This window comes from Tachyglossus aculeatus, chromosome 1 (assembly GCF_015852505.1).
Source record: "Tachyglossus aculeatus isolate mTacAcu1 chromosome 1, mTacAcu1.pri, whole genome shotgun sequence".
In the NCBI taxonomy this organism is placed as follows: domain Eukaryota; kingdom Metazoa; phylum Chordata; class Mammalia; order Monotremata; family Tachyglossidae; genus Tachyglossus; species Tachyglossus aculeatus.
The window spans coordinates 107,312,571-107,321,217 of record NC_052066.1 but is presented as its reverse complement, the minus strand read 5'-3'; positions in this window follow the sequence as shown (position 1 = coordinate 107,321,217).

Here is an 8,647-nt window from a genome sequence, read left to right as displayed (position 1 = left end):
ACTCATTGAAATATTCTGCAAGTAGTCAGGGAAAAGAATAGCAACATCTCTCAAGATAAGAAATGACAACTATTCCTTGGGTACTTTGAAGGCAAACAAAACAAAACACTGAAATACTATTTACGCTCCATTAGATTTTTGTGAGTTTATGAGTTTCACAGGCTAAATACCAAGATGCCAGTATCCTTAATGTCTTTGGATTAGTATTGATTCATATATTTTTGTGTTTTCATATTCAGTGAAGATTCTGATTTTATTATTTTGAGTTCAGTTCATTTTGGCTATTTGTTCTTAATGAATTTTTTTTCTTGGAGGGTCCTGAAACCCTAGTATAGACTGCCCAAGAAGCAAACCTTGATGGACAGATGGATGGATGGAAAATGGTGCCTGCCAAAGTTCTAAATCCCTTTCTGAGATTTTGTCAGCCCCCAAGGAACATTGGAAAGAATAAAAAGATGTTTTGCAACTCTTGTGGGGCTACTAGAAACAACCTCAATTATAAGAAAACTCCTAAGCCAGCTGTTTCTTGAGAACACTCTTAGAACTAGGGTACCAGTTACAACCTTGAAGGAAATGTTGTTAAGTGGATCATCTCCACTGTGAGAGCCTAAATCTAGGCTTCCTAATACCCATAATTCCAATTTGGGACCCTACCAGAAGTTGCAGCAGAATCCACAGCTCCCAAGAACACGGCAATCATTCAGTCAAACAATCAGCATGGCTTAGTGGAAAGAGCCTGGGCTTGGGAGTCAGAGGTCATGGGTTCTAATCCTGGCTCTGCCACTTGTCAGCTGTGCGACTTTGGGTAAGTCACTTCACTTCTCTGTGCCTCAGTTCCCTCTTCTGTAAAATGGGGATTAAGACTGTAAGTCCCATGTGGGACAACCTGATAACCTTGTATCTACCCCAATGCTTAGAACAATCAATCAATCGTATTTATTGAGCACTTACTGTGTGCAGAGCACTATACTAAGCGCTTGGGAAGTACAAGTTGGCAACATATAGAGACAGTCCCTACCCAACAGTGGGTGCTTGGCACACAGTAATCGCTTAATACCATCATTATTATCCAGAACTTAGAACAGTGCTTGGCACATAGTAAATGCATAATAAATGCCAACATTATTAATCAATACTTACTGTGCATATTGATTACCACATTGATAATGATATGTTGTCACTGTGTCATATTACATATTACACCATTATTCATCTGGATTCTCAACTGAAGTCTTAGTAACCCTAAAGAGAACATTAAATTTCATCACAGTGATCCACAAAAGTTAATGCTTTGTCAAGAAAGGTCATTCATTCAATTGTATTTATTGACCACTTCCTGTGTGCACAGCACTGTACTGAATGTTTGGGAGAGTACAATATCATAGAAAGCATACACATTTCCTTCCCACAACGAGTTTACAGTCTAATAATAATAATGATGGTTCGTGTTAAGTGCTTACTATGTGCCAAGCACTGTTCCGATCGCTAAGGGAGATTCAAGGTAATCAGATTGTCCCACGTGGGGCTCACAGTCAATCCCCATTTTACAGAAGAGATAACTGAGGCACAGAGAATTTCAGTGGCTTGCCCAAAGTCACACAACAGACAAGGGGCAGAGCCAGAATTAGAACCCACAACCTCTGACTCCCAAGCCCGGGATCTTTCCACTGAGCCCCACTGCTTCTCCTAAGGCAAGCTTGCAATCTAGAAGTCAAACTTACTCCCAGGGAATAACTACTACAATGGAAGAATGTAGCTCAACAGTTTTTAGTGAAAAACTCAAAGCAAATGGTACTGAATTAGAAAAAACCAATAAATCGTAACATGCAATTTAGGATAGTTCAATCAATCAATAACGTTTATTGAGCACCCGCTGTACACTTGGGAGAGTACAATGGAATTAGTAGACATAATCCTTGTTCTCAAGGAATTTATACTCTAGCAGAGGAGACGGTCACTAAAATAAATTACTACTAAAGGGAAGCAGTAGACTATAAATGGGGGTGGGGGAAGCATCCAAGTGATGAGATGATGCAGAAGTGCTGAAGTAGCATTTGGAGAGAGAAGGTGGGGAAATGAAAAATTAATCAGGGAATGCCTCTTGGAGGAGATGTGATTTCAGAAGGGTCTTGAAGATGGGGAGAGCAGTGGGCTGCTGGATGTGAAGGGGGATTGAGGTCCATCCAAGCAAAGAGGAGGACATGAGCAAGAAGATGACAGTGAGAAGAGCTGAGAATGGGGTACAGCGAGTCGGTTAACTTGAGAAGAGTGAAACGTGAGCTGGGGTAAAAAATTGTACAATCTATTTTTTTGTTGATATTCACAAGAATGGCGATTGAATGGGATTATGCAGTTTAGAATTTCCAACATGAAACCATATTTAATAATAAAGACTGAACTGAGATCAGTAACCCATTTCAAACAAGTTCAAATAAGCATGTTCATAAACAGTTTTTACCTCTGCCAGTGAGATAGATTTAATGTTCTACATCTACATCTGAGCCTTTAGACTCAGCTCATCATTTTAGGGAGTGAGATGATTTTCAAAGCGAGAGCAATTTTACCAATGGCACTTTCTCTGTGTCTGCCTCTTGCAGCTACTTGAAACCAGTCACATCATTTCTGCATTCAACATAGGTCCTGTAAGAATTTTCAAAATACCCCCAGAAAGGTAGTAAAAAATGTTCAAAATAAGGCAAACTGCCAAAATATCTTAGTCATTTTAGGTCTATAGACATAGGCTCTTTAATAATAATAGTACATTTTGAAAACATTTGACCAATGCTTATTGTCAGACTTGAAAATACAGCTGCTTTAAACAATTACTGAAGACTCTATCTTTTCTTCATTCCTCAGATTAAACTTTTTCATTTCAATTCAATACATGGCATCAGTGATTTGATTTCAATTCATTCTAATGGGCCAGAGAGTAACTGATTGCTGGGACTCGAGCTGGGTGAGGTTCAGGAAAGTTTTCTGGAAATAGGTTTTAAGCAATTGTAAAGAAATAAGGGGATATAATTTTGATGAAAATTGGTGCATTCCAGATGGGTGGCATTCCACTTGACAAATCTGTAAGCACTCAGTAAACGCCAAAGTTTGTTTGACCGATAGATTAGATGTGGGATTAGGTAAAGTTAATAGAAAGGATGGCAGGGAGGTGTGTTTCGCAGAAGCAGACAATATGAGCCAGGACAAAGGGAGAGGTGCTGCTTATTAGGAGATGGGGAGGCTAACAGCATTCAAATTTATGATCAAAAGTAGTTTTATTTTTAAAGATGAGGAGTTTTTATTGGAATTACTGGATTGACCTTCAATACTATTGTAAAGTCAGTGGAAGGCCATTTAACTTTCCACTTTGGATAAATTGACCAGATTTTAGGCACCCATATGCATTGCATTTAACCCTCACCTTTCTGCCATTTGATTTTGCAAAATCAGAGTCTCTCGCACATCGTTAGAAAAGCATTTAACAATTTTTCCAAAGCGCATTCACATTAGCTATCTAATTTTGTCCTTGCAACGACTCTGCAAGGTGCGGAAGAGCGAGCTTTCATTGACCCCATTTTACAGATTAAAAAACTGATTTCCAGAAAAGTTGGGACTTGTTTTACTAAAATCGCATTTCCTCCAAGAGGCCCTTCCCTGATTAAGCCCTCGTTTTCCCTACTCCCTCTCCCTTCCTCATCACCTATGCACTTGGAACTGTTCCTCTTAAGCATTTTGATATTCTCCCTTCCCTCAACCCCACGACCCTTATGTACATATCTGTAATTTATTTTAATGTATGACTCCCTTTCTAGACTTTAAGCCACTTGTGGGCCGGGAATGTGTCCACCAACTCTGTTGTACTCTCACAAGCATTTAGTGCAGTGTTCTGCACACAGTAAGCAAGCAATAAATACCATTGATTGACTGGTTGATGTTCACACCACAGGACAGTGGTAGAGTCTAGCCTAGAAATAGGTTTCCTGACTTCCAAATATGCCCTCTTTTTTCTAGGCAATGCTGTTTCACAACTGGAAGCCTATTTGAATCCTTATTTAATAATAAAATTATCTTTATGTATTTTAAGTAATATCTAATTTTCTGTTTTCTTCTTTCTAGTGGGGAAAAAAAATCAAGGAGATTGTTATAATGAAATGCTTCCAACCTACAAACAAATATGGAAATGCAGCCAAATTATGAAAGATGTCCAGAAAGCACCATTTGTGAACTTGTCATCAGTTCTTTCCTAGGCATAAAAGAGGGCTTGAATGCAGTATTTTATTTCAATGAGCTAAGATTCATTCATTAAAATATCATCCAAGTGAGGAAATGCATTTATCTAACTTCTCCATTTTCTTTTGAAATGGGCATGCAGTTGGCACCCTGACTCATACATTAAAGATCCATGACAAATTTCTAGATGCCACATTTTTTTTTTTTTGCTCATGAGCAAGGCCCTTAAGCAACACTTGTAACTACTAAACCTAGATTTTATGAGCAAATGATTTCAGAGAGTACTGGGAACCCCAGATTTCTTTTCAATCCTCCAATGACTTCAGAAAGCAATTCCTAAGCTTCCATTCCCAATACCCTTTTAATCTTTGAAAATTGTTCCTAAGAGCTGAATCCCATCATATTGTGTTCACAGTGGTAACTCAAGTAATCATATATACACCATCACTGATTATTCGAGATAAGCTATCGCATTTAAGAGAATTGCCTCAGAAACGATCACATACATTGTACTAGAATAGACCGAGAAAAGCAAAATTCAATATCAGACTCACTTTTTTGTATCACTAACGTCTTTCAATGTATATTTACTGTGATAAGCATATGAAAAATTGAAATATACTGATATTACCTGTGTGCACACAGAAATAGTTCTTCCATTATCTAGAGACTGGACTAACCTGTGGAGGAGTGTTTTTACTCTAATAATGATCCCTATTTAGGATTTCCCCCATGATATATTGAACAAGTACTTAAAAAATCAAGTAACTGAATTGTAACTTCCCAGTTTAACTCGGGGCAAATAATTGACTTCTGTTATCTAGTGTCTCTTTTTTATCATCTTCAACTATTGACTCACAAACGTATCATTTCTTCTCACACCACAACACAACATTTCCCTCTCAAATTTATGAAAAGAACAAAATTTACAACGAATATATCTTCTTGAGTAAACATTGATACTGATGAAAACTTATTTAGACAGATGCTGATTCTTCCACTGTTATCCTTAATTTCTGTTATTATAAATAATCAAGATCTCTTCAAAAGCATGCTTTAAAGGAAATTTAAAAGAAACTGAGCAATATGATTCCTAAAGCAATTGCTTCTCTAGCCTGCTTATTTCTGTTTTACTGTTCCATAAAATAAGCATCCTAAAGTAACAGATAATTTTGTTTTGTTTTGTTTTCAGAAGTAAAAAGCATTTGACCTATTAAGGACTCCCAGTTCTACATTCTGAAGTACAAAATATTTGACTAATTTTGAATCCAAGAAGGCGCAATAACTCATTAAATGTATAAATACTGAAGTTTTTAAATGAACTTTCCAATCTCTTTATTTCAACATTTTCAAGTATTTTCAAGTACTTGTTTCAATCACTCTTTGAGCAGAATCCCTATACTTGTGACAAAATCTAAGTGCTTTTACATTCAAATATCATCAAGTGGATTTTCAGGGCAAGCGGATTTCAATGTATACTATAGTCACGGCATTTTTTCTTTCAAGTAAAACTCACAATTTTCTATTGTACTCTACTTCTTCTGGTTTAAGACCGTAGTGGTTGAAAGGTGTTCCGAGTCTACTTTGTTTTATTACTGAATCTCCCATTTGATTTTGAATTCCAGTTCTGGTCCCATTAGTTTGTTTATTTTTATTATTATTTTTTTTTTGCTTTAATGGGCTCGACCACTGTAAGGGAATAGAGTTCATTAATAAACATGAATCTCAACCTAAGTTGTTTTTCTGATGAACAATGGAATTAGTGAAAAACTGTTTAAAATCGGTCAAGGACACATCTACCTGATGAATTCAATCTATAATGTAGAGGTTTTATGAAATGAAATGCTATTGGACAAACAGTTTTTCACGTTTTAAGGTACTGCTTTACCGAGCTTAAAACGCTGGCACCTGTTTGAAACTTTTAGTACCCATTTAGAGAGAATCATCCATCAAAAGACTAACCTAAATCAATGAAATACCCTACAAATCTAATTTTCATTAGACCAAGTAATTAAAACAACTAAATTGACAAACTTGATTATGAATAGTATTGTGATTTTGTGTAAAATGTCTCTCGGTTTTTCATTTGATGAGCAATTCCACCCAATCATGCATTTGCTAATTGAGACTATTTATGAAACTCTCATGTGGGCAGGGAACATTTCTACCAACTCCATTCTATTGCACTCTCTCAGGCGCTTAGTACAGCGCTCTGCACAAAGTAAGAACTCAATGAATAACATTGATTGATTGACTGAGTATTGGCGATCCACGCTCATGGAAAAGTTGTTATGACTGACCGATAATAAAGCGTTTTGCAAATCTGAAGTTATATAAAAATAAATATTTAACAATATTTGTTTCCAACCACGCAAAATATGTTATTGGGACATTTGAAGAAAATGGACAGGTTTGGGTTTTTTTAATGAATTTGCTGAAATGCCTTAGATTAGTAGAACCTTGGGGTAGAATGAGGATAAAGTGTTTTCTTTTTAAAAGTAGTAAGTTTTTCTTGATACCAGAAATGATCAACTCAGTCTGCTTTTGCACTGACCACTTATTTTTTTTTCCTTAAAAAGCATCATTTGGGGAACCTCAATAAACTATCAAGTCAATTTCCATGACATTCAAAAAACCCTCTAACTTTCTTGTGAACAGCAGAATTTTATTAGATGCGTTCTTTTTAGGAACTGAAATTACATTTGAACATTGGAATGGTTTTCCCAGAATTATTTTTCTATTGTTTACTTTTGAAGAGGTTGTGTGCGTGTACTTTTTCTTTAATTCATTCAATCGTATTTACTGAGCGCTTACTGTGTGCAGAGCACTGTACTAAGAGCTTTTAAATGACTTCCTTGTTCCCGTTCACTTCCAGGGTCGGGTTAATTGTCCTTCCATTTTGTTCCCTCGGGTCCGTTCTGTGATCTGATTCTGTCGAGGTGTTTTGCCTTGCCCTGGCCAGGTCTGTAAAACTAATCACATCATCGACAGCAAGGTTAAAAAGTTGTTGGACCTGAAGGGAGAGGAGGAAGGTTCACAGGGGAAGTGACAAGGACTTTTGTTTACCTTTGCAATGATGTACTTGCAGATGAACAATGACACACATACAGTTATGCATAAATACACTTATACGCATACATATATGATTTTCAAATTGGTGAATCGGAATGGAAAACCAGCTTTACAACCTAGAACCGCTTTATTATTAATTATCATTACTAATCGTATTTAGCGAGCGCTTACTGTGCGCAAAGCACCGTACTAAGCGCTTGGGAGAGTACAATAATGCCATCAAACACATTCCCTGCCCACAACGAGCTCACACTCTAGGGGCGAGTTCATACTTTTAATACGATTATAGAGAACGCGTGTTTCTATGTGTAGGTGCGTATCGAATAGATTCCACAATCCGTTCTATTAGAATTAATATGGAGATAATTAAATAATTCCATCCAAGAAAAGTAAACGGAAAAGACAGCTCTTTCTAGGCGTTTCTAAAGTGAATTTAATTACATTGTTTTCTGCGCATGTACTAGAGACCCATTTTGCAAATAAGTAATATAAATTCACCCAAGGGGGATTATTTTCAGACCGGAACGATTAGAAAACTGGGACTACAGAGGGTGAAAGACTTATCCGGCAGCCGCTGCTCCAAACTGCTAATTGGAAGGGGGAAACCACCCGAAGTTTCAAAAAGGAAGCGAGAGAACCAGATTTCAGGAGTCGTTGGACTATTGAAAACTGAAAGTCGGTGGTCATGCCCCATTTTATGGGCTTCTTCAATCGGGTGGCACCATGAAGCCCAGAACTGACCTTGGTATTCTGGCTGAGGGAGAGAATCGTCGTGCTTTAAAATCGCAGGCCACTTACTATCGCTCTTCCGCGGATAACATTCGTTCTTTGCCGATTTTCTACTAAATGCATTTTCTACCCCACGGAGGACCTGAGCGCGTCAGCAGAGCTGCGCCTTAGCTTGTGGCGAACTGCCACTCGAGTATGGAAGCCCGTCTCCGCAGGCAGGGTTTATTATTGACGCGTCCTTTGCAAACAGAGCCTTTAGGGAGGAGGAGGTGGCCACTTCAATTCCGAGAGAAGAGTCCGCCGTTCCCCCTCCAGACGAGACGGCGGAGAGGTTGCAGGGCTCTTGTCCGGTGGCGGGCCTTTCCCTCCGGCCGCAAACGCCATTCAGAGTCCCAACCCCCGGGGACCTAGGCTCCTCTCTGTCAACAATCCCGGTGAAATGAAGTCTTTGTGGGAGTTGAATGATGATCCGACAATTAACCCGTGAGAAAAGGTTCCCGTTTAACATCGAGGATGAAAGGAGTCGAAAAGATTTCAGATGCACCCGAACCCTTCGGACGTTGCTTTCCGTTAAGATCGAAGGAGGCAAATAGGCTTCAAACGTTTCGAGAAACCGTGAGGCAGT